Genomic DNA, 27,832 nt, shown 5'->3' on the forward strand with positions numbered 1-27,832 from the left:
AAAGGCTTATTTTGCAGCATTACCTGCGATCAATGATCCAGGCTGCGCACTGGAGGCAGCCGCCGAGGACCCTACCAGCAGCCGGGGACTGTGAGTGAGTCATCACCGAAGCGAGGGGAACTGATCCCGGCGGCAGAGCCAGGAACACTTCCAAACCCGGGCCAAGGCAAGCTGGTTACTTACTGGCTTCTCTGCTCTGACGGGCAGAGAACGGCTGGGTGCTGCCGATGGCTGGAGCATGGCGTATGTGTGGTGCTGATCATGTATGGGTCGTGCGAGCATCGATAACCATGCCTTTTCACAGACAAAAGGAGGTTAAGAGAGCTGTTGCTAAACCCCGCCAGTCCTGCTGCCCTCTAGCTTGGAGGAATCAGCACACTGGGCGGCAGGCTGCGTTACCGAAGTATTCTTCTCCAGACTTGATGTGCCTGATATGCAAACTGAGAGCAAACTGGTGTGGGCAGTGTGTGGAGCACTGTATGCCAATTGGTATCTGAGAGGTCTATTTTCTAGTATGGTTTATGTATGGCGGGCATTGTCCAGAGATCACGCAGAGGACTAAGGCTACTTTCACACTAGCGTTCGATCGGATCCGTTCTGAACGGATCCGATCATAATAATGCAGACGGAGGCTCCGTTCAGAACGGATCCGTCTGCATTATTTTAGCATGTAAAAGCTAAGTGTGAAAATAGCCTCGTACGGATCCGTCCAGACTTTCAATGTAAAGTCAATGGGGGACGGATCCGCCTGAAGATTGAGCCATATTGTGGCATCTTCAAACGGATCCGTCCCCATTGACTTACATTGTAAGTCTGGACGGATCCGCACGCCTCCGCACGGCCAGGCAGACACCCGAACGCTGCAAGCAGCGTTCAGCTGTCCGCCTGTCCGTGCGGAGACAAGCGGAGCGGAGGCTGAACGCCGCCAGACTGATGCAGTCTGAGCGGATCCGCATCCATTCAGACTGCATCAGGGCTGGACGGCTGCGTTCGGGTCCGCTCGTGAGCCCCTTCAAACGGAGCTCACGAGCGGACCGACGAACGCTAGTGTGAAAGTAGCCTAAGGGTTACACTATACTAGAGCTGAAACGATTAATCAATTTAATAGAGTTATTCGACACCAAAAGTTCCCTTGACATTTAAGATATACTGTTCTTATTATGTTTATGCACAACTGGTCTAGCGCCCGTTATTCTAACGGGCTTAATGTGTAGTATACATACTGTATACAGTATATATTTGCTAAAATTATTTAAATGAATGAATAAATCAATAAGAGGTTTAATAAATTAATGAAAAAAATATGAATAAACTCATTGATTGGAAAAAAAAAAATGTTCGCCAAAAAAATACGTAAATATATTCAACAATAGAGAAATATATAAATAAAGTCATCAATAAATAAATAAATAAATAATATATAAAAAATGCATCCATAAATAAATTCATCAATAAATACATAAATAAATGCATCATTACGGAAACATATAAAGTTATAAATAAATAAATATATTTAAAAATCATCCATAAATAAATATATAAATAAATAAATTCATTAAGAAAAATATATATAAGTTAAAAAACAACGAAGCTTTGGAGGGAGAGCCAAGGAGAGTGATTGACAAGGGACCCTTCAGCGCCTGAAACTGACGGCAGGGGCCAAGAAGTCGCTGCCGGTCCAGGACATTTGATAAATGTCAGTCTGTCCACAGAGTCATTGGACAGATGGGTCCGATTGTTGGTGACCACCCCACCTGCTGCGCTGAATGTCCGCTAAGACAGTACGCTGGAGGGAGGGCAAGACAGTACTTCCAGTGCATACTGAGCGAGCTTACGGAAGGTGTTCAGCCTGGCAACCCAGTACTCCTTGGGGTCATCGGTTCTCTTGCTGTCGGAAGCACCAACGGAACCCATATAGTCTGCCAACATGAGGGCCAGCCACTGGTGGTGACTGCTGCTGCTACTGGATTGCGCAGACTGGTAGAGTAACCTCATCTCACCCATAAGATCACCTACTCGGCTAGAGCTGCTTGGGCCAGCCACCTGCTGGGTGAGATGGGTGTGGAGAACTGGAGCGTGAGGCTGTGGGTTTGCCTGCTTCAGCCGGAGGATCAGACAGGCCTGCAGGTTATTCATACGGGCATCCCTTTCACCTTGCAGCGAGGGTCTAAAAGGGTGGCAAACCAAAAATCATCCCTCTCCTTAATTTTCTTGATCCGGAGGTCCCTTCTGAGGCATTGCAGCGTGTGGGCAGCTATGGGGAAGAGGACAGCCTGCTGTAACTCTTCTTGGCTGCCTGGGACCATGACATATTAGTCCTCCTGCTGATGCTGCTGCTCCCTGTGGGAGCCGTCCCACCCCTGGACTAACGGTGCCCCCAGCATCCCGGCTCTCCCTCCTGACCAGGCTCAGACTCCTGGACGTTGGAAAACTCCTCAACAAATTATTCCTCCTCGTCCTGGGCCTGGTGTTGGTGGAGCATTGTTGTCTCTTCTTGCTCCACCAAGGCACTCTCCCCAGCATCGAGCAGGTGATCTAGTGTCCTGTCCAGCAGGAACACTATGGGGAGCACAACATTGAGGCTGACATGCTCCCTGCTGAATACCTTGGTTGCCTGCTTGAACGGGGCCAACACATGGAAGAAATTAAGTATCTGCCCCCACTCCACATTGTTGATGTAGGGGAGTGGGTGTGATGGCCCAGAAGTGCCTTGGTCCAGCAGGTATTCTTTTACCGCCTGTCGCTGCTCCCACAACTTTTCCAGCATGTGGAGGGTTGGAGTTCCACCGTGTCATGCTGTCAATAATCAGCCTGTGAGGTGGCAGGCTGTTGTCCTGCTGCAGTTTGGACAGGGACACGGTGGCGGTTGGGGAGCGTCGGAAGTTGCTGGCAATCCTCTGTACCCTTTGCACGGTGTCGCTCAACTTTGGGTATGTGCATAGGAACTTTTGTACCACAATGTTGAGGATATGTGCCATGCAGGGCATGTGTGTTAGACTGAGCGCATTGAGGGCAGTGAGGAGGTTGCTGCCGTTGTCACAGACAACCATACCTGCCTGTAGTCATCAGGGTGTCGGCCACTTTTGGACCTGAGCCTGGAGAGAGGCCAGAACATCAGGTCCAGTGTATCTCCGTTCCCCTAATCTTGCAAGCTGGAGCACAGACTGGCAGCGGACGTGCCCCACAGTTACGTAGCAATGGGGAGGCTTGCTGGGGGGCTCAGCAGCGGTGGAGAGAGTGGCTTGAGGGAGAGCAGCAGTTCTCCCCCGGACACCCTGGGGCAGCACCACAAACTAAGATGCCACCACAACTGATGATCCCTTCCCGGCTCCTCAGAAGAACACCCAATGGGCTGTAAAACTGGTGTATTGTCCCTGCCGATCTCTGCTGGTCCAGGCATCTATTGTTAGATGCACCCTGTCGCTGACAGCGTGATCCAGTGACAGGGATACATTCTGCACAATGTGCTGGTGTAGGGCAGCGACGCCGATCCTGGCAAAGAAATGGCAGCTGAGGACACTCCATGTGGGTTGGGTCTGCAGTCCAGAATATTGAAGGGCAGCATATGTTGGGCGAAAACCCTTGCCAGGAGCCCATTGAGTGAACGCATGCATCGGTCCCTGGGGGCGAAGGGCGCGGTGCATTCAAATGTGTCACAACCGACGGCTAGCACCGGACGGCAGTGGAGGCAATAGAGGAGGGTGCAGAGGAGGCAGGGGTCTTACTGCCAGTACCAGTACCTCTAGGAGAGGGAGTGGGGGAGTGGGAATGCATTGTTGGAAGGGGGTGGGGATGGCTGCAGGACAGTGGCAGGAGTAGCTGTCCCCTGCGCACTGCTGCTGGTGCTGCTACGACTACCCTGCTTCTGTTTACATTCCCGTCAGTCATTGACTCTCAGGTGCTGGGTAAGGGCAGTGGTACCCAGCTAAGCCAGCTGGGCAATTGTCACATCGTCTGCTGCCAGGGTGAAGTAAGAAAAAACAGGCAACTTGCGCATTGACTTCTTGTCAGATGGGGTAATGCTGGCTTGCGCCTGTTCGGGCTCAGTGCGCATAGATGGAGGCGGCACCTGCTGCTGCTGCCACCACCTCCTGCTGCCATTGCCAGTGGAGCCCCTACCACTGGGCTCCCTGATGACCTGGCACACCGTTTGCCTCGGATGCCTACCTTCTTCATCAGTGCTGCTGTCACCTGACAAGGGAGGTGGCACCCATTCTAAGTCACCCTCCTCCTCATCATCCCCTGTAATGTCAGACCCAAGGTAGACCAGTGGTTTACTGAGAGGAACAGCAGATGTGGAGCCCCTGACCTGGCTCCGCTGTCCCCTCGCTGTCACCTGAGTCTGACTAGGTGCGGGGGTTCTGCGGCTGAAACCACCTGCACCAGTTGGGCGGTACCCCCTCCTCTTCCTCCATCCCTTCCAAAAGGTCCTGAGCATCCGGACCAAGCTCTAGATTACTCTCCTGCATTACCACCCCCAAGATGTCCCTCTCACTGTCGCTGTCAAACAGCATCAGGGTCGATTCTTGTGGGCTGGGGCCTGGTCCTGCAGGAGGCAAAGAGCTGCTGCTACTCAATGCCGGGGCAGAGGACTCCATGTGTCATGCCCTGCTCAGGTTATGTGCGGAGGTCTGCCAGGTTAGCAGCACGTGTGTAGCCTTTTGTTTTTGTTTTGGAGTTGAGCTGTATCCACCTCCCTTCAGGTGCACTGGGTGGGGTCTTTGGTTTGAGTTTAAATTACGCCCACTCCCAGTGTCCTGTGTGGGTTATAACTTCTGTCTTGCTCATAGGAAGGAAGGATTTGCTGTTCCTGCTCAGTAACAAGATAGTTTGTTTTCTTGTGGTTGTCTGTCTAGGCTGTTAGAGAGACGCCTGCCCCCTTCAGGTCCTGAGGGAGCAGGCTGCCTCTTTCCCCCTTTCACCATCTTAGGGATTTTAGGTAATCTTCAGCTTAGGCACGGGGACACATTCATTCCCACCTTCAGGGTCTGAACGTGGGCATAGAAGCCTAGGGAGAGCTGGTAGGGATTTGTCAGGAGGTGACCTTTATCCCCAGCTTATTGCCTAGACACTTGTTTGATGGTATTCTGTGTATCTTGTATTCTGTCCACTGTGACACAATGCCACTAGCTTGTTTTCACGAATGACACCACTGCCTCGGCATCTTGAGATTAAATGTGGCGGCTGCCACAACCAAATAAATCACGGATGAGGTGGACGTCCCTGCCTCCTGTGCCCGCCCCTCTGTGGGTAGAGGAGCATTCCAGCACTGGAACCAACTCCCCTACCACGGCTGCCGGCACGCCCACGTGCACTCATGATGTGTTTTTATATACAAAAAAAACCCTATCAGCTACACTATATCACTCACTAACCTACACTGACTATCTACCATGAACTATCTGGATTATATATATGAGCTAACTATATAATGTCCCTAACACTCTACACTGGACCCTATCAGCTACACTATTCACTCACTAACCTACACTGGCTATCTAACACTAACTATCTGGATTATATATATGAGCTAACTATATAATGTCCCTAACACCCTACACTGGAACCTATCAGCTACACTATTCACTCACTAACCTACACTATCTAACACTATCTGGATTATATATATGAGATATCAGAAGTCACAGGAATTCAGCACAGCACAAAGATCACACTCCTCTCTCTCACACAACTGCATGAAACAGCACAAAATGGCTGTGGGGAGTTTCTCTTATATAGTAAGTGGTAGGCAACTTTCCTATTGGTTGCTAGGGAAGTTGCTAAGCTCTTGCAGCCTTCTCATTGGCCCACAAGCTAGAAGCAGGGAGGGATCATGTGTACTGTGGCAAAAAAAAAGAATATTCTCTTTTGCGAATATATAGCTCTATATTCTAAATATTCGGAAATTCTCAAAGTGCCAATTTTTGGAATAAAAATTTGCTATTCGAATATTTATGCTGTACACTATTGTTGACTATTACCCATTTACTCTACCTAATATTAAATTGAGTGAAATCATTACTCAGGTCATTGTACAGGGAAGGTCACACCCAGGTCTTTGTCATTGCTGTATGTGTTATCAGCCTGGGCTGCTCCATGCACGCATTCGCAGGATACATGTCCATCAAAAGTTTTTGCAGCATGAACATGAGAAACAGATGTAGGACAAGGTAGGCTGCCAGAGAAAACAAAGACTATTGAAGACAATGTCTCCTCAAGCCAAGACTAACATGTTCATTCCAGATCACAATTTTTTTTTGTATAGGAAAACTAACCAAAACAAATAAGTGTAAAGAAATGAAACTTGTAAATGAATAACTCTTGTGTGCATACACGCAATTTAAAAGATGACATATGTGATTCTGAAGCTGAAATATTCAACGTGGAGAATGAAGAGATGGCTATTATGAAAATAAAATTTCCTTCTGAACCACTGACTCCTCTTGATAGTCGTAAAAATTCACAAGAATTTGGAGGCCAAAAATTTACTGCAGTAAGTACTGGGAGTCAATCAGCAGAAATCAGAGAGGTGTTTGTCCAGCATCGGTATCTTAAAATTCAACTTTGTAATATATCTAGTTACCAATCTTAGAGACATACTGTACATCCCGATAAAAACACCACTGGGTCCTTTGTCATAGCCTCATTGGCAAGAGTACAGATACAATCAGGTTCAGAAATTTGTGATTTAACAGATTTTTACGGAACATCTCTACACAGCGTCCTCTCTTAACACACAGTTTTGTGGCTGCACACTGAACATCTAGCACTGCCAATCGTGTAACATGCATAATGGAATGACATAATATCTCAGCCTCACACAATTTCACCAGATAGAAGTAGTAACACGTCAGGGACTAAGAACATGTTGAGTATGAAAAAAGCCACTTTCTTTGTGCCTTGTACTGTACTTGTGCTGTCTATTACATTTAATTTTCTAATCGCTGTATTCTCTACAAAATAGAATTGATAGATAATGTTTAATCGTATGTTAAAGGGATTATCTCACTTCAGCAAATGGCACTTATCATGTAGAGAAAGTTAATACAAGCCACTTACTATTGTTAGTATTTATGTTTCTTCCTTTGCTGGATTGATTCATTTTTACATCACATTATACACCTCATGGTTATGACCACCCTGCCATCCATCGGGGTGGTCGTGCTTGCACATTATAGGAAAACTCTCCGTCCTCTCTGGTGGCCAGGACAGTTGGAGCTCACATAGGCTAGTGTTTTGTTCCTATAGTGTGCAAGCACGACCACCACTGATGGATTGCAGGGTGGTCATAATTATGGAAGCAAGATGTGTATAATGTATAGTGATGAGAGGCAGAAGCAATATTCGAATTTGCCATATTTCACAAATATTTTGTTAAATATTCGTCGAATATTTGCGAATTCGAATATTCGTTATATTCTACATTCTTTTTTTTTACTTGAAAATCGGCAAGGTAATGATCGCATAATATGCGAATATTACGTGATCAATACCGGCGTGGGTCAAAAAAACGAATATATAGCACTATAAAATATAGTGCTATATATTCGTTTTTTAGAATATTCGTCATTTTTTTCCTTCTTCATGATTCTTCCCTGCTAAAGTTGCTTTGGGACCAATGGCTCATTGGCACACAAGCAAGAAGCAGGGAGGAATCATGTGTTCAGATGGAAAAAATGACGAATATTCGAAAAACAAATATATAGCACTATAGGAAAAAATATATGTCATTAATTGCTGTTCAGCGGTGTAGTTACATTGTAGTGATCAACGAACATCTTCCGGGACGGTTCGCAAACGCGATCGCGAGAACACGATCAAATGTTCACGAACCGCAAGTTTGCGGCGGGTCCCATTCATTATAATGGAAGGCGAACCTGAAAAACCTTCATCTCATATTTGCAGCCAAGAAATAATTACTAGAAGTGCGCAAATAGTCCCACAACATGGACAGTGACATACCAGATGTATTATTCGAATTTGCGATCTCCATTCATTATTTTTTTCAATGTGAAATATCGGCAATATAATTTTCATGTACGCGCATGCGCAAATGCACTATACAGTACCCAAATGCACTACAAAGAAAGAATATTGGTATATAATACCCCGCTTCAATCAGTTTTTTTGGGGGGGACTGGTATATCACACCAGTAGAAATTATTTGTTCCAATAACGCTTGTCCCTCTATATACCTTCAGTATCGCAGTAGAACCGCACACAACTGCCGCACAATACAAATGCACTATAACATACTTTCTAACATAGAAAGTATATTATAACATTGTACAAGGAAGGAAATCCATTAGAATATACAGTACATAAAGATAAAACGTAACCTTTAATAATTTTACTATAAGGGGGCCATTCACACGTGTTTTGCGTATCCGCAAAACACGGACACCGGCAATGTGCATTCTGCAATTTGTGGACCACACATTTCCGTTACTGTAATAGAAAATGCCTAATCTTGCCTGCAATTGTGGACAAGAATAGGACATGTTCTATTTTTTTGCAGAAATGGAAGCACAGATGCGGAAGTGCGGATCCGCAAATGGGGATGTGGATCCGCAAATGCGGATGCGGACAGCACATTCTGGCCCCATTGAAAATGAATGGGTCTGCACCCGTTCCGCAAAATTGCGGAACGGATGCAGACCCATTTTGCGGATGTGTGAATGGAAAAGATGTTCCTCAAAATGAAAATAAATGAAATTATTAAAGTTAAGCTAAAAGCATAGATGTGGTAGGCAAAAACAAGTGCTCGGCGGCACTAAATCAGAAACCATATGTCCTACCACAATCCGAGGGGTTCCAGTGCACATCCATGAATCCTGGAGGGAAAGCAAAAAAACATCTATCCCTAGGCTAGATGATGATATGGTATTGAAGGACAAGGTTGATAAGGAACTTTCCCTGATATTGCCCTACAGGGGGGTGGTATTCTGGCCCTGATAGCCTAACCACAGACCACCCACACTGATAAGAGCGACCCCGTCCGGAACCTTACCCTATTTAAAAATGGCCCTAGTAAGCCCCTAGCCCCTAGGCCCCTGACTTCCAGGTGATTACTATATAGATCTATGTGTTTTTAACTCATTATAAAAGTATATTATAAGTATAGCGCACTCCTCTGTGTATCACACATATCGATAACATACCTATACAAGTACTTAAAATGACTTTTGTGGCCCTATTAGCCAACGTTTGGTGTCCCTAACAGCCTGTCCCTATGATCCACACAGCAACCTCTCCCTACACTGGCAAAACACTTAATGTAAAATGGCGGCCAGATCAGGTTTATTTATAAGGTAGGGGGTATGTCCATGTGCTAAAATTTCTCAATTGGAGGTCCTGTGCCACCTGATGGATGTGTCATGGGTCAAAGTTCTTCATAATGTAAAAAAATATGGCAGGCGCAAATTTTTCCATATGTTTGCATCTTCGGCGAATCGCGAACACGCAAAGTTCGCTGCAAAACGACCGCCAGGCGAATCGCAAGGCCATCTCTATTACATTGTACTACAGCCATTTACGGGGTGTATTAATAGGAAAGATACGTATGCCCCTTTAGCCGTTCTGCGTTTATTTTACATAGTTTTATTTTTGAAGGGGGTATATTAATAGGAAAAAAAAAAAGGGAAAATATATGTTTTATTTGCCGTTCAGTAGTGAAGTTACATTGTACAACAACCATTTACAGGGTGTGCTGTATTAATAGGATAGATACGTACATCCTATTAGCCACCCTGTATTGATTTTACATTGTTTAATTTTTTTTGGAGGGGGTGTATTAATAGGAAAAAAAAAAAGAAAAAATATATGTCCTAAGTGGCGTTCAGCAGTGAAGTTACATTGTACTACACACATTTATGAGGTGATTAAAAGGAAATAAACCTACCTCCTATTATCTGTTCCGCGGTGAATTGTGATTGTTATTTTTTTCGGGGGGGGGGAGTTATTAATCATAAAAAAATATATATGTCTTAATTGCTGTTCAGCTGTGAAGTTACATTGTACTACAGCCATTTACGTGGTGTATTAAACGGAAATATACATACGTTCCATTAGCCGTTCTGTGGTGAATTGTGATTGTTATATTTTATTTTTGGGGGTGTAGTAATAGGAAAAAGAATATGTCTTAATCCCTGTTCTGTGGTGAATTGTAATTATTTTTTTGGAAGAGGGGAGTTTATTAATCAGAAAAAAATAATATGTTTTAATTGCCGTTCAGTGGTGAAGTTACATTGTACTGCAGCCATTTACGTGGTGTATAAAAGGATATATACATACGTCCCATTAGCCATTCTGCTGTGAATGCTGATTGTTATATTTCTTTTTTTGGGGTGTAGAAATAAGAAAAAGAATATGTCTTAATTGCCGTTCTGCGGTGAAGTTACATTGTACTAGAGCCATTTACAGGGTGTATTGAAGGAAAATAAACCTACTTCCTATTATCTGTTCTGCTGTCAATTGTGATTATTTCGTTTTTTTTTGGGGGGGGGGGAGTTTATTAATTAGAAAAAAATATATATGTCTTAATTGCTGTTCAGCGGTAAAGTTTAATTTTTACTTCAGCCATTCACGTGGTGTATAAAAAGGAAATATACGTACGTCCCAAAAGCCGTTCTGTGGTGAATTTTGATAGTTATATTTCTTTTTTTGGGGTGTAGTAATTGGAAAAAGAATATGTCTTAATTGACCTTCTGCGATGAATTAGGATTGTTATTTTTTTTTTTTGGGGGGGGGGGGGGGTTTATTAATCAGATTTAAAAAATACATGTCTTAATTGCCGTTCAGCGGTGAAGTAACATTGTACTACAGCCTTTTTTGGGGGGTATTATTTAAATTTTAATTTAATTCTTTTATTATACAGTATGTTAGACAGACAGGTGACAGGCCCTTCAAAGGGAATGGGCAGTGAGCAAAATGTTTTTCAGGCAGCCGAAAAAGAAGGGTGGCAGCAGGAGTCGCAGCGAGAGGCCTGAGCTCCCAGTGTCATCTAGCGGTCGTGTCTTAACCAGCAACCCAGCGGTGCTTGAATTTTACTTTTTATTTACTTATTTGACCTAACAGTATGTCAGACAGAGAAGTAACAGGCCCTGCGCAGGGGAGGGGCAGAGGCCTAAATGTTTCTAGCACAGGCCCAGGTCGCACCAGAGAAAGGGGGTGTGGCAGCAGGTGTCACTTTCAGAGGCCTGAGCTCCCAGTGTCAGCTACTGGTCGTGTCTTGACCAGCAACCCAGCGGTTCTTGAATGGTTGACTCGGTCATCCACTTCGTCCCAAGTGACATCAGACACCCCTAGACAAGAGTCAGTGGGTTCCTTTGACACGACTCTTAGTTTGCATGGTCCGGGAGCAGGCCCTGTGCCCCCTCCTGTCCTGAACCTAACTCTGTCATTTTAAGTTCCCTCAGCGCGAGAAGTAATATATACCGTAGGCTCAGTTCCACTTTTCAGCGAGGACGAGCTACTAGAGGACAGTCAGCAGCACCTGCCCAGCCAAGATCTGGAGGAGACATCCGCCGCTTCCTCCGATAGGCAGGCAAGTAGTGATGATTAGAGTTGTGTGGGAGCAGGTGTTGCAAGCGGTCAATCTCCCGTCCCTGAGACTGTTGAGGGGGACATCAGTGCAGACAGTAGCGGATGATGATGATGTAGCTGATCGCACTTTGGAGCCGGGTTATCAGGAGAAGAGGGTGGCACTTTGCACTTGAGACAGCAGCTGAGCCAGCAGGGTGGTAGTGTGGCTGTGAATCAGCAGGGTGGCAGCAGTGGGAGGTCGGGAGCCAAATGTGCCTGGGGTAGACCACCCACATCGCAGGAGCCTACCTGCCTGGAAAGTAGGGTTGTAGGGGTTCAGAGAGGCAGCGAGAGCAGGCAGTCAACATGGAGTGTTGGGGGGTAATGCCATACTCCACGGTGTGGAAATGTTTTGTTAGGCCACCGGAGGAGGTGAACATGTCGGCAAACTCGGCCACAACTTGGCCGAGTTTGCCCTGGACAAGCTTTCCTGCCCGGCCAGCAGTGTGGCATCAGAGTGGGTGTTTAGTCCGGCGGGGAACCTAGTTACCCCAAGGAGAACTCACCTGTCCACCCAAAATGTGGAGAAACTGACCTTTGTGAAGATGAATCAGGCATGGATCAGCCAGGATTTTCAAACACCAGTGCCTGATGCATTAGACTAGATCATCCATGGTGCCACACCAACACTTTGACAAAAAAGACATGTTTATTCTGGTTACCTGCTTCAGCTACTATTCTGATGCTATCACCCACCTGATGACACACCTGCTGCCAGGTGCTCCTATTGCCTCCCACCTCCCCACTATGTCACTGGGCCACTCTGTGGTCTACTCATGCCTCTAACACCTCACCGCTGTGTCACTGGGCCACTCTGTGGTCTCCTCATGCTGCTGCCACATCACCACTCAGTGGTCTCCTCATGCTGCTGCCAGCTCACCACTATGTCACTGGGCCACTCTGTGGTCTCCTCATGCTGCTGCCACCTCACCACTATGTCACTGGGCCGCTCTGTGGTCTCTTCATGCTGATGCCACCTCAACACTATGTCACTGGGCCATTCTGTGGTCTCCTCATGCTGCTGCCACCTCACCACTCTGCCTTTTTGGCCTGGTTGACATCATCATTTATTTTTACCCTTCTTCTGATCTGTCGGAAGGAAGGAGAAAATGAGACGCACAATAGATCCTGTCTATGTATCAGCTGTAAGGCCTGTATGACATGGTCCCTATTTTGCATCAAAATTGGCTTCTGATTTGGTAGCCAAAAGCAGGAGTGGGTACAAAACACAGAAGACATGCAAATATTCCATTCACCTGTCATCTCTGTTTTGGATCCACTCCTGTTTTTTTGGGGGGGCTTTAGCAATACGAATGGATTACTGACCAAATGCTGACCGAGTCAAGGCGGATGCACAACAGACAGTATCCGTTTTTTGGGGGTTATTGTTCTGTTGGATCAAAAGAAGGGCAAAATAATCAGTAGAGATGAGCGAATCGAAGTTGACGAAATGGAATTCAAACCGAATTTCAGGAAAAATTCAATTTGTACCGAATCCGAATTTCATCACGCTTCATGGTAACCAATCGCATTTTTTTCTAAAATGGCTACTGCACATGTGAGGACATGAAGCAAGGAACTCTGGTCAGGCGGGATCACCCATAATGCCATGCATGCAGCTAATCAGCAGCCAGCCAGCCCTGTGATGTCACAGCCCTATAAATAGCCTCAGCCATCTTGGATTCTGCAATTTTCCAGTGTACTTAGTGCAGGGAGAGACATCAGCAGGGACTAGGAACAGTGCTAGGAAAGACTGCATTGTGCTAAAAAAAAACAATTTACAAGTTCAGGGAAAGATTATTCAAGGTGTAGGGAAAGGATAGGGAGGAATCATTCCACAGCATTCATGTAGAACAGGGTTCAGTAGGGATGGTTACAGCCTGGGTAATAGGAACATTCCTATTACACCTTGCTGCACTGACTGGGGATCCAAATTGCCATTATACAGCTCTGTAATTCCAGCAAACCGTTCTTGTTATTGGGGTGCAAGTGATTTTTGATACAGCTATTAACAGGGTTTGTTACAAGAAAATATTTCTGTCTCATTTGCCCTTGTGCGGTGCAGTTATATGTTCTAATGCATTTTTGGCTTGTATTAGTGGGAAAAAAGGGCTTATTAGCCGTTGTATGGTGAAGTCAGAAAATTACAACCCCTTTTTGGCATGTATTAGTGGCAAAAAATATATATTTGCCATTCAACGGTACAGTTATATGTTCCAAAGCCTTTTGCGTCTTGCCGTTCAGCGGTGCAGTTATATGTTCTAAAGCCTTTCTGTGGAGTGTATTAGTGGCACAAAAAAAGTATTTGCTGTTGTGTGGTGAAATGAGAAAATTACAGCCCTTTTTGGTATGTATTAGTGGAGAAAAAAAAGGTCTTATTAGCCATTGTGTCGTGAAGTAAGAAAATTACAGACTTTTTTGGGTGTTTTAATTTCCTTTTTGCTTATTTATTTGATCTAACAGTATGTCAGACAGAGAAGTGCCAGGTCCTGTACAGGGGAGTGGCAAAGGCCTAAATATTTCTGGTGCAGGCTCAGGTCACAGCAGAGTAAGGGGGCATGGCAGCAGGAGTCGCAGCGAGAGGCTTGAGCTCCCGGTGTCATCTAACGGTCATGTTTTGACTAGCAACCCAGCGGTTCTTGAATGGTTGGCTCGGTCATCCACTCCTGTTTTTTTGGGCTTTAGCAATACTGATGGATTACTGACCAAATGCTGACCGAGTGAAGGCAGATGCTCAACAGACAGGATCCGTTTTTTGGGGGTTATTGTTCTGAAGGATCAGTGGAAGGGCAAGATAATAAGTGATGTCAACACAAACTTATTGCTGACACCCTCTCCACTGTGTCGGGGGGCTCTACTTGTATAAGCGTTTAATAGAACAGGTTCTATAGACATCTATGTAAAATCAGCTGACGAGGGTGTAAAAGGAGTGCGCTTCTTATTGGCGCTAACATCGACCTGTAAGGCTGAGTTCACACTTGAGTTATTTGGTCAGTTTTGTTCCCATGACTGCCCAAATAAGTGAAGTGTGCAGTGATTCTAAGAGCGACGTCTGTCATCTGCATGTCATACTGGCTCACAGTATTATTTCACTACCACAGCAGACTCCCTATGCGTGTTACTGCAAGGCACAGTGTTCTACACCACTGTAAAGACTCTCTGCAGCCAAGAAATATACATTTTGTAACGCGATTTGCCGCAAATAAATTTGGATCAAACCAAATTTTTTCAAAAAATGTGTCTAACCGACCGAATCAATTTTTTTTTAAAATTTGCTCATCTCTAATAATCAGTGACGTCAACACAAACTTACTGCTGACACCCTCTCCACTCTGGCGGGGGGGGGGGGGGTCTACTTGTATAAGCATTTAATAGAACAGGTTCTTAAGATTTCTATGTGGAATCAGCTGACACCGGTGTAAAAGGAGTGCCGTCTTTCACGCTATAGTAGGATCTTGAGTTTACACTTGAGTTTTTTCATCAGTTTTGGCCCAGTAATTGACCAAATAAGTGAAGTGTGCAGTGATTCTAAGAGTGACACCTGTCATCTGCATGTCATACTGACTCACAGTATTGTACCACAGAAGACTCCCTATTTGTGTTACTGCAAGACACAGTGTTCTAATCCAGTTTACAGGCTCTCTGCAGCCAGGAAATAGCTTTTTTTAAAGTGATTCGCCACAAATAAAATCGGATTGAATCAAATCTTTTTGGAAGATTCGGCAAACCGACCGAATCAAATTTTTGAGAAACTCGCTTATCTCTAGTAACTGCCCGTAAATGACACTAGAGATTAATTTGCAAACATTTTCCTAGAAAGCATTGCCTGTAAGCAAGGGGTGGATTTGACATTTCTAGGGCCCCAAGCAAAGTTATATCTGGGACCCCGGTCACACCACTCATTTCCATCCTCCGTTGGCCCACAAGGCCTCACTCTCACCTTCCACAGCTGGGAAGGGCCCCCTACCTCGGGCACCTACAGTATACCTTCCCAGCTGCTTGTGGTCAGCAGGGGTCTCCTGGGGTTTCAAGGATTTGCTTGGTTTATGTCTTGGTAAAGTCAGCCCCTGCCTGGAAGATTTGTTACACCAGCTGTATCTCTAGAAGATGAACCAATACCTCCTAAGAGCTATGTCCAGTGTCCTTAGGGCTAGTCACTTAGCTTTCCATGGGCAATTCATAAATTGCACTCTCTTCTCTGCCTATGTAAGTGATTTTTCAGTTTAACGCTGGCCTTTATACATGAATCGGAAAGTAAGGATAAAAAATGCTGTCGTTTCCAGACGAGAGTGTACTGCAGTGCTTAGACATGTCTGAGAATAGACAATAATGAATATAAATGTCAGGATGATTTCAATATCAGTAGGCAATGCTGTATCCATGCAACATAAAGAGCCACCTGTAATATCTGTAAAGATAATCTTTTATTTAGTACACTGCATTAAGCTGAAATAACACATGCTGATTTTGTCATGATATTTTGTTGGTTTTACAGTCAAATGTTTTAAAACACATTTTATTTAATGATACATGTGAAACTGCCCCCCCCCCCCCAGTGAATACTCACATTTTATCACACTTTTTTTAAGTACGCAATTGTGTGCTAATTTAGTTCTCTGTGTATCCTCATTATTTTCTGATACAGAGCTCTAAAACCAATTTATAGACATAGAGGCAGATTTATAATTAGGATACTCCACGTTTGTGTTGTGAAAAAGTTGCAAACTGCGTGATTGCAAATGTTTCCACCCTGTTTCTCCTAAGGCCCCACCACATTAACCATATTCTATGCCAGTTTTCTGGCATAAAAGTACACTGAAATGTTGGTTGAGGAGCAGGATTAACTATGAATGTCAGTGTACTTGACAGTGATGCAAACGGCAATATTTTACACCTGCCTTTAATACTGAGGCACAGTAACTGTATCGCTAACAGAACGGATTAACTATGAATGTCGGTGCACTACACAGTGATGCATACAGCGATACACTCTCCTTGCACTCTCCAATATTGTTCTTTAAAACTGTTTGCAGCAACACTGTCCCTAGTGAATGAGCGCTTGCCACATCTCTCCCTATGCTCAGCTCACAAGACAATGGCAGAGACTAAGCAGGATGAGGGTTTTATAGGGCTGTGACATCACAGGGGATGGCTACCTGCGGATTGGCTGGCTGTGCGGCATTACGGGTGATGTTGCGTTCCCGGGCTTGTATCCTCTATACTTAATTTCACTTTTAGGGGAGTAGCTATAGGGGAAGCAGGCTGCTTTGGGGCCCAAAACTCAGAAGGGCCCACCCAGGAAGAGGACTAAAAGATCTTATTGTCAGGGCCCCCTCAACAGTATTATACAATGAAATTATATACAGTGACACTGTAGGAAATGGACAGAGCAGCTGCCAGGCCTCGTCTGAAAACTTGATGTTGACTAGCCACAGGAGTGTCGGTTGCATGGGAGTCAGGGTCACTGGGGGGGCCCATTCAATAATTTGCTGTAGGGCCCATGCAGTTCTATTTACACCAATGTTCACTTTCTAACATGTGCAGCTGCCATTTTAGTTAAACTGATTCATTACCACAAATTGCGAGGAAATTTGTATTTAGAATCAAAGTTTTCGTAAACTTCAGACCGAATTCCACTTTGAATGCTTAATTTTGCTCAACACTAGTATTTACTAAAACACATGTCAGGAGAGCTGACAGATCCCATTTAACTACTGGCTGTCTGCAACCTCTACTACAAGGAAATTACTGTATGCTGTTTATACAACAGTATTCAGTAAGCTCCTAAGCTCCCTCTACTGGCAGCCAAAGATAGTAAATAGTGTTTCATTTAACTCTCTAGCTGTTCAGGTTATGTATAGCTCTGTATTAGAAAAATGGAGCTCACACCACTATAAAGATATATTCAGAAATTAATATATATGTATATATATATATATATATATATATATATATATAAAAGATAATTGATAATGCCGAGCAACAAATGGACATGGTCAGTGGATAGAATGTAGATCGAACTAAAGGAGGTGTGAATTTCGTCTAAATAGTGGGTCATAAAACCAGGGGTGAGATTTAGTCCATCACTTAATGACTGGAATGTAGTCATCATTTTAAATTCCCAAGTTTTCTTGTCCATCATTCTTAAAATTCCCTTTGAGAATTAAAACCTTTAAGTATTTACTCTTTTTATTTAAATACAATTCCTTATTTCCCAGAAAACATATTTTAAACAATATAAGATCACAAACAGACTTTCATACAATCTAAATCTGACATACAATACATTGTGCAGCGAGGCCATTGAGCACCCATGAAAACTAAAACAGGAAATAAAATGTATGAATGGTAAAAAAAAGCAGAGACCAGGGACCTGTGCATCCCTGGTGGTCTAAAATTGGCAACAGATGACTACCCCAGCTGGAGATTAACTTCTGATTTGCTACCAGAATACAATTTCCCTTCTCGGCCCCAAAATCCTAACACCTTTGTCACTTCATAGAAAGGCTGTTTACAATATGTTCAGCTGCTATTCAGAGTATCACATTCAGGTTTGCTTTATTTTATTATACAGCCACACCTTTGACATTTCTTTATGAATCTTCCACATTTTAATCCAGTCATTTATTAAAGTAAACTTTCACCTTGTGTGATGATTTTTAGATTGTTGGTGACCAGCTTGCATATTTCATAAAACCACCTAATTGAGGTTTATCAGAGCAGTGAAGAAAAATCTAAAGTGCAAAGGTGTTTACTTTTTAAATCCTCGTATACAATGTCCATGTTCTGTTTCATATTACAGAGAACAAAAAAGTACCCTGCATATAGATCTATGGGATGTTTATGAGGTTGTGTGCTGACTCTTTGCCTTGTTCACACCGTAAAGGTTTAGTGTAATGTTTTGCATGCCTTTATAACCGAAACCAAGAGTTTTTCTAACTAGGGCAAATATGTAGGATAGAACTATTTAGAATCACTATCACCAGATTCCAAAAATTGTATTATTTAGGACCAGATAATAGGGAATGCATGTGCCCAGTTCTCAAATCTCATGAAGATAATATAGGTCTTCATCACCTACCCAAACAGGATTCGAAAAACCAGCTTCTGTCTTTTCAAGAAGGCTGACATAATGCAATGATGTTATTTCTCCCCCATGCATGGAACTGTAGACAGTCCGGAAACTTAAGTCACTATGAGAAACCGTCATGGTACTGAGTAATAAGAGCAATACTGTGGGTTAAAGACCGTGACTCAGATTTACTAATCCTAAAGATGGTGTAAGCTTAGACAGGCTGTGTGGACCTTCACCAGATATATTACAGTTGTTCAGGCTGGATGGTTAATCTGGTGCAGGGATAAAAACTTTTCTCAGACTATGAGTTGGCTCAATTTTGGTGCATAATGGTGCATAATAGGCCCCACCCCTTTCATGATAAACCCTACCACTTACTGCCATGCCGACACCCTTTTCAAGCATATTTAAAAAAAAGTGTAGAAACTCTAGAAACCCCAAACTGCGCCAATGTGCACTTTTTAGACAGATTTTTGGAGCAGACACATTAGCAACTGTAGGCCCCTATGTATGCTGGATATGTGCAAGATATATACTGTGAAGCGAGGAAGTTACAGGAAACTTGTAATATGTCCTTTTAATTCCTCAATCATATTTCCTCAAGCAGGATTTCAATGGATGCTGCATATATGTAAAATGTAACAGTTTGTGGAGAAAAATATATGGATTACACATTTACATGTCATGCATAGATCTGCTGGTTCTCAGCATCATTTGTAAACTGTACATGAGGCACTTATATGTTTTGATCCAAATGCATAATCCCAATCCTATGTTTTTGAGCATAGTTGAGTCAACTGTCCCTTTTTCCATATTGAAGGTATGTTTTTTTGGTCCCAGTTTGTCTATGAAGTCCATTTCTGTCCATATTTTTACTACAGTAGGGTGTACCTGGACCCCACTGATTTCTGCCAGTCTTGAGCTGATGGCACTGCTAGACATTTTCTGATTTTGAAGTGAAGTAAGCATGATACAGTATGTACAGTATGCATGATACAGTATCTGCTAAAACTAAGTTTCCTTAGCCGACTACTCTATCTACAGTCCTTAACCTGGTCAGGATAAATGGTGTCCTCGATGCTGATAAATACAGGCAGATACTTATCCATCATACCACTGGCATGCTGCGGTATTTTCTCCAGCCAAATACCGTAAAAGGGACGGAACGGAAGACATCCTAATGCATACTGAACGGATTGCTTTCCATTCAGAATGCAACTAAATCGTTTTTTACTTCCGGTATTGAGCCCCTATGACAGAACTCAATACCGTAAAACTTTAACGCTAGTGTGAAAGTACCCTAAAGGCCATGTGAGTTTCTATTGGTTGATAAGGGACATGTGACCATGTGTATGGCAGTAGGGAAATGAAGAGAGTTGCAGGCTTGTATTTGCTAATGCAGGTCATATTTTAGAAATATTTCAGTAACGGTATGTCTTAGAGAGCTAAGATCCGGTCTAAAACCTTCCCGGACACCTGATTTACCAGTGTGCCAAATTTGGTGAAGATCACTCTAGTCGTTTGGTCGCACATAAAGAACAGGCAGACAGACGTTCGGACAGACAGACAGACACTCATTTTTATAAAATAAGAGACTAGTGGTGCTTGGTCAATGCTGATATACCCAATGTGGTGCACCATTTACTTTCAGCATCTTGTTGAAACACCACCACATCTCCTAACTAAGTCTCAAATGGCAGAAGTGGTTCCACATTGTCCCGGCATAACAAAGGCTAGTCAATGTTCCCACTATGAATATCAGATGGGAACAGCCGTGGTAGCTAATAGCTCTCCATACTGTGACACCGGCTGTTGTTCCTTTGTGTGTCTTCACATCAATTTATGATGCTGTGGCTGAGATACAGCAGCATCTTTAAGTGTATCTGTCTGTCTTGACTGTCCAAAACAGTTTGTACTTGAATCAGTGATCTCCACTGACTACTGTCAATACTACAGAAACGTATCTTCCAACTGTTTACATGATTTTATTGATGGACCATCCAGCTTCTCGAAGTCCTGCTATTTGGCCTTTTTTTAGTCCGTTAATTGCACAAATGATACATGTCTTTGTTTAGCAGGCATACTGAAAACTTCAACAGCACCCAATCAATAGTCCTGAAAGGGAGAAGTTAAAAAACAGTGCTGTCAAACAGAAAAAGAAAACAGCAACAGTAATGCAGACAAAAATGTCAGTGGTGAAGCATCTGAATCTAAAGTAAGGATCTTAGAACTTTAACCACAACATGTAACACCCTGCAGAATTGCAATATTGTATTTTTTTATATATATATTAACTCCTTCTACGTGTCCTTTTTTATTTTCTGGTAACGTAAAAAAATATGACCAGGTACACATACAGTTGCAAGAAAAAATATGTGAACCCTTTGGAATGATATGGATTTCTGCACAAATTGGTCATAAAATGTGATCTGATCTTTATCTAAGTCACAACAATAGACAATCACAGTCTGCTTAAAGTAATAACACACAAAGAATTAAATGTTGCCATGTTTTTATTGAACACACCATGTAAACAATCACAGTGCAGGTGGAAAAAGTATGTGAACCCCAAGAGCTAATTGGAGTGAGGTGTCAGCAAACTGGAGTCCAATCAATGAGATGAGATTGGAGGTGTTGGTTACAGCTGCCCTGCCCTATAAAAAACACACACCAGTTTGCTTTTCACAAGAAGCATTGCCTGATCTGAATGATGCTTCGCACAAAAGAGCTCTCAGAAGACCTACCATTAAGAATTGTTGACTTGCATAAAGCTGGAAAGGGTTATAAAAGTATCTCCAAAAGCCTTGCTGTTCATCAGTCCACGGTAAGACAAATTGTCATTAAATGGAGAAAGTTCAGCACGGTTGCTACTCTCCCTAGGAGTGGCCGTCCTGTGAAGATGATTGCAAGAGCACAGCGCAGACTGCTCAATGAGGTGAAGAAAAATCCTAGAGTGTCAGCTAAAGACTTACAAAAGTCTCTGGCATATGTTAACATCCCTGTTAGCAAATCTACGAATCTACGATATGTAAAACACTAAGCAAGAATGGATTTCATGGGAGGATACCACAGAGGAAGCCACTGCTGTCCAAAAAAAACATTGCTGCATGTTTACAGTTTTCACAAGAGCACCTGGATGTTCCACAGCAGTACTGGCAAAATATTCTGTGGACAGATGAAAGCAAAGTTGAGTTGGAAGAAACAGAAAAAGAGGCACAGCACACCAACATCAAAACCTCATCCCAACTGTGAAGTATGGTGGTGGGGGCATCATGGTTTGGGTCTGCTTTGCTGCGTCAGGGCCTGGATGGATTGCTAATATCAAAGGAAAAATGAATTCCCAAGTTTATCAAGACATTTAGCAGTAGGAACTTAAGGCCATTTGTCCACCAGCTGAAGCTCAACAGAAGATGGGTGTTGCAACAGGACAGCGACCCAAAGCATAGAAGTAAATCAACAACAGAATGGCTTAAACAGAGGAAAATATGCCTTCTGGAGTGGCACAGTCAGAGTTCTGACCTGATCCCGATTGAGATGCTGTGGCATGACCTCAAGAAAGCGATTCACACCAGACATCCCAAGAATATTGCTGAACTGAAACAGTTCTGCAAAAAGGAATGGTCAAGAATTACTCTTGACTAGAGTTGAGCGGACACCTGGATTTTCGGGTTCGAAGGGTTCGGCCAAACTTTGAAAATAAAATTTGAGTTCAGACCCAAACTTGACCCCGAACCTGACCCCGAACCCCATCGAAGTCAATGGGGACCCAAACTTTTGAACACTAAAATGGCTGTATAAATGTCATGGAAATGGCTAGAGGGCTGCAAATTGTGTCAAAATGTGGTTAAGAGCATGGCAAGTGCTGTGCAAACAAATGTGGATAGGGAAATGACTTAAAATAACATAAAATATGTTAAAAAATAATAATAATAATCTTGATCTAGGAGGACCAGGTCCATATGGAGCAGGATGTTGAGAAGGCGGTGGGTGTGGCGGTGTAGGTGGAAGTGGCAGTGGAAGAGGAGGAGGTAGCCTGCACTGCTTTTTGTTTTAAATTTATTTTTTATTTTTTTAAATTAGGGTACACCCCAAAACGTTGGGAAATATAACCCTCCAGTCGTGCTAAACACACGTTCAGACAATACACCGGCTGCAGGGTAAGCCAGCACCTCCGAGGAGTAAAGGGCAAACTTAGGCCATATGCCCAATTTGGAGACCCAGAAGTTGCAGGGGCTGACCCCTGTTAATCAGTTCGTGCAGGCGTGTGCACACTTAATGCCCCACCATGTTGCACGTCCCTTTGATGTTCACCATCCAATTTGAGATCTGCTCTATCAACTTTCGATGTTCATTTATGTGCCTACCATGGTGATCACGGGTGGCGGGGAATCAGGGTTCTAGGCCAGAGAGGCAGCGTGAGAAAAAGAGACCACATCCAAGGGAGGATTCATTTTTTCAAATTTAAAATTAGAGTTGAAATATGGGAAAAATTATTAAAGCATAAAAGTGTGACAACTTTTAAAAGTTTAAGCATTGAATGAAAGGATGTGGTGTGCATTAATTACTGAATAATTTATTAAATTTTATTCCCTGTCACCTATGCATAGCAGGTGTTTATTCACATATAAAATTGTATAATGTCAACCCAAGAATGTAACAGAAAAATTATTGAAATTTATTAAGCTGTCAACTAGGTAGACCGAAAAATTTGTTTATTTCGAGAGAAAAAGTAAATGACAATTATTTTTTGTTGTTTAACCTGTCTACTAGGTAACCTGTCTACTGTGGTACTAAACACCCCAAAATGTGTTAATTTCACCATAAAATGTAACTGACAATTATTATTTTTTTTTACTGCCTACTAGGTATAGCAGTGGTACTATACACCCAAAAATTGGTTAATTTCACTCAAAAAAGTAAAAGACATTTTTTTGTTTTGTTTAACCTGTCTACTAGGTATAGCAGTGGTACAATACACCCAAAAATGTGTTTATTTCGCCAGAAAATATAACTGACAATTTTTTTTTATTTTTTTTTACCGTTCCACTATGTATAGCAGTGGTACTATACACACCAAAATTGGTGAATTTCACCCTAAAATGTAAATGATGATATACAGGTCCTTCTAAAAAAATTAGCATATTGTGATAAAGTTCATTATTTTCTGTAATTCTTCTAAATATTAGACTTTCATATATTTTAGATTCATTACACACAACTGAAGTAGTTCAAGCCTTTTATTGTTTTAATATTGATAATTTTGGCATACAGCTCATGAAAACCCAAAATTCCTATCTAAAAAAAATAGCATATTTCATCCGACCAATAAAAGAAAAGTGTTTTTAATACAAAAAAAGTCAACCTTCAAATAATTATGTTCAGTTATGCACTCAATACTTGGTCGGGAATCCTTTTGCAGAAATGACTGCTTCAATGCGGCGTGGCATGGAGGCAATCAGCCTGTGGCACTGCTGAGGTGTTATGGAGGGCCAGGATGCTTCGATAGCGGCCTTAAACTCATCCAGAGTGTTGGGTCTTGCGTCTCTCAACTTTCTCTTCCCAATATCCCACAGATTCTCTATGGGGTTTAGGTCAGGAGAGTTGGCAGGCCAATTGAGCACAGTAATACCATGGTCAGTAAACCATTTACCAGTAGTTTTGGCACTGTGAGCAGGTGCCAGGTCGTGCTGAAAAATGAAATCTTCATCTCCATAAAGCTTTTCAGCAGATGGAAGCATGAAGTGCTCCAAAATCTCCTGATAGCTAGCTGCATTGACCCTGCCCTTGATAAAACACAGTGGACCGACACCAGCAGCTGACATGGCACCCCAGACCATCACTGACTGTGGGAACTTGACACTGGACTTCAGGCATTTTGGCATTTCCCTCTCCCCAGTCTTCCTCCAGACTCTGGCACCTTGATTTCCGAATGACATGCAAAATTTGCTTTCATACGAAAAAAGTACTTTGGACCACTGAGCAACAGTCCAGTGCTGCTTCTCTGTAGCCCAGGTCAGGCGCTTCTGCCGCTGTTTCTGGTTCAAAAGTGGCTTGACCTGGGGAATGCGGCACCTGTAGCCCATTTCCTGCACACGCCTGTACACAGTGGCTCTGGATGTTTCTACTCCAGACTCAGTCCACTGCTTCCGCAGGTCCCCCAAGGTCCGGAATCGGTCCTTCTCCACAATCTTCCTCAGGGTCCGGTCACCTCTTCTCGTTGTGCAGCATTTTCTGCCACACTTTTTCCTTCCCACAAACTTCCCACTGAGGTGCCTTGATACAGCACTCTGGGAACAGCCTATCCATTCAGAAATTTCTTTCTGTGTCTTACCCTCTTGCTTAAGGGTGTCAATGATGGCCTTCTGGACAGCAGTCAGGTCAGCAGTCTTACCCATGATTGCGGTTTTGAGTAATAAACCAGTCTGGGAGTTTTTAAAAGCCTCAGGAATCTTTTGCAGGTGTTTAGAGTTAATTAGTTGATTCAGATGATTAGGTTAATAGCTCGTTTAGAGAACCTTTTCATGATATGCAAAAATTTTTAGATAGGAATTTTGGGTTTTCAATAAAATATATCTTTGCCCCAAATGGCTGCATTTCAAATGCCTGATTCAAACCCCTGTATGTAGAGAGAGTATCTCACACGGTCTGAACCAGTGTAGGCCTGAAGTAAATATATCTTTGCACAAAATGGCTGCATTTTAAATGGCTGTATTTCAAATGCCTGATCCAAACCCCTGTATGTAGAGGGGGTATCTCACACGGTCTGAACCAGTGTAGGCCTGAAGTAAATATATCTTTGCACAAAATGGCTGTATTTCAAATGGCTGTATTTCAAATGCCTGATTCAAACCCCTGTATGTAGAGGGGGTATCTCACACAGTCTGAACCAGTGTAGGCCTAACAAAATATTTCTTTGGCCAAAATGGCTTTATTTCAAATGGCTGTATTTCAAATCCCTGAATCAAACCCCTGTATGTAGAGGGGGTATCTCACAGGGCCTGAACCAGTGTAGGTCTGAACTAAATATTTATTTTCCCAAAATGGCTGTATTTCAAATGGCTACATTTCAAATGGCTGATTCAAACCCCTGTATGTAGAGGGAGTATCTCACACGGTCTGAACCAGTGTAGGCCTGAAGTAAATATTTATTTTCCCAAAATGGCTGTATTTTAAATGCCTGATTCAAACCCCTGTATGTAGAGGGGGTATCTCACACGGTCTGAACCAGTGTAGGCCTGAAGTAAATATATCTTTGCAAAAAATGGCTGTATTTCAAATCCCTGAATCAAACCTCTGTATGTAGAGGGGGTATCTCACAGGGCCTGAACCAGTGTAGGTCTGAACTAAATATTTATTTTCCCAAAATGGCTGCATTTCAAATGCCTGATTCAAACCCCTGTATGTAGAGAGAGTATCTCACACGGTCTGAACCAGTGTAGGCCTGAAGTAAATATATCTTTGCACAAAATGGCTGTATTTCAAATGGCTGCATTTCAAATGCCTGATTCAAACCCTGTATTTAGAGGGGGTATCTCACAGGGCCTGAACCAGTTTAGGCCTGAAGTAAATATATCTTTGCACAAAATGGCTGTATTTCAAATAGCTGTGTTTCAAATCCCTGAATCAAACCCCTGTATGTAGAGGGAGTATCTCACACGGTCTGAACCAGTGTAGGCCTGAAGTAAATATATCTTTGCAAAAAATGACTGTATTTCAAATTGCTGTATTTCAAATCCCTGAATCAAACCCCTGTATGTAGAGGGAGTATCTCACAAGGCCTGAACCAGTGTAGGCCTGAAGTAAATATTTATTTTCCCAAAATGGCTGTATTTCAAATGGCTGTATTTTAAATGCCTGATTCAAACCCCTGTATGTAGATGGGGTATCTTACACGGTCTGAACCAGTGTAGGCCTGAAGTAAATATATATTTGCAAAAAATTGCTGTATTTCAAATCCCTGAATCAAACCCCTGTATGTAGAGGGGGTATCTCACAGGGCCTGAACCAGTGTAGGTCTGAACTAAATATTTATTTTCCCAAAATGGCTGTATTTCAAATGGCTGCATTTCAAATGGCTGGTTCAAACCCCTGTATGTAGAGGGAGTATCTCACACGGTCTGAACCAGTGTAGGCCTGAAGTAAATATAAATTTACAAAAAATGGCTGTATTTCAAATCCCTGAATAAAACCCCTGTATGTAGAGGGGGTATCTCACAGGGCCTCAACCAGTTTAGGCCTGAATTCAATATTGGTGAATCAAATGGCGGTATTTAAAATCTCAGAATGTAGCCCAAATGTAATAAGGGTGTATCTCACAATGACATCTGCATCAAAGGCTGTCAAGTAAATTTTTTGTGCACACGAGTGTTTGTTTAACAACTGAATTTGACAGCAGTATATAAGCCTGTAATTTCACACGGGCTGATGCAAGGCCTGAAAATAGTGTTTTTTGTCAAAAAAGTGTGCTTTTCAAACCCCAGAAAATAATGAGTGTATTTCTAGCTTAAATTGCACACTGACTAATCCAGATGTTGTAGATTGACAAAAAAGGTGTTTTTTTGGTAACAGAATATGGAAGCTGTATATATTAAACTTGAATTTAACACTTGCAGATCTGGTAAATGCAGTTTTTTGAAAAAAAGTGTGTTTTTCAAACCACAGAAAATGATGGGTGTATTTCTACCTTAAATTGCACACTGACTAATCTATATGTTGTAGTTTGCAAAAAATATGGTGATTTGCAATGTCCCAAAAGCTCAGATGCAGTGCTGGTGCACTGAGCATGCATAAAATGGCTGCCGCCGCCCACCTAACTTACAGAATTATAAAAGTTAGTTTTTTTTTGGTCAATGAGCTCAGGGCAGGGAAAAACGATTGTGCCCTGCACCCACACAACTATTTGTCTGTAGATCGCTGAGTTAGATTCTCTCCTTTTCTCTCCCTGAAATCACAAGTCCAGCAGCATCCTCTCCCTACACTTGTAACAGCAGAGTGACGTGCAGCGCTATGTGACTCAAGCTTATATAGAGCCTGGGTCACATGCTGCTCTGGCCAATCACAGCCATGCCATTAGTAGGCATGGCTGTGATGGCCTCTTGGGGTAAGTAGTATGACGCTTGTTGATTGGCTGCTGTGCGGCCTTTCAAAAAGCTCCAAGAAAGCGCCGAATACCGA

This window comes from Bufo gargarizans, chromosome 4 (assembly GCF_014858855.1).
Source record: "Bufo gargarizans isolate SCDJY-AF-19 chromosome 4, ASM1485885v1, whole genome shotgun sequence".
NCBI classification, from domain to species: domain Eukaryota; kingdom Metazoa; phylum Chordata; class Amphibia; order Anura; family Bufonidae; genus Bufo; species Bufo gargarizans.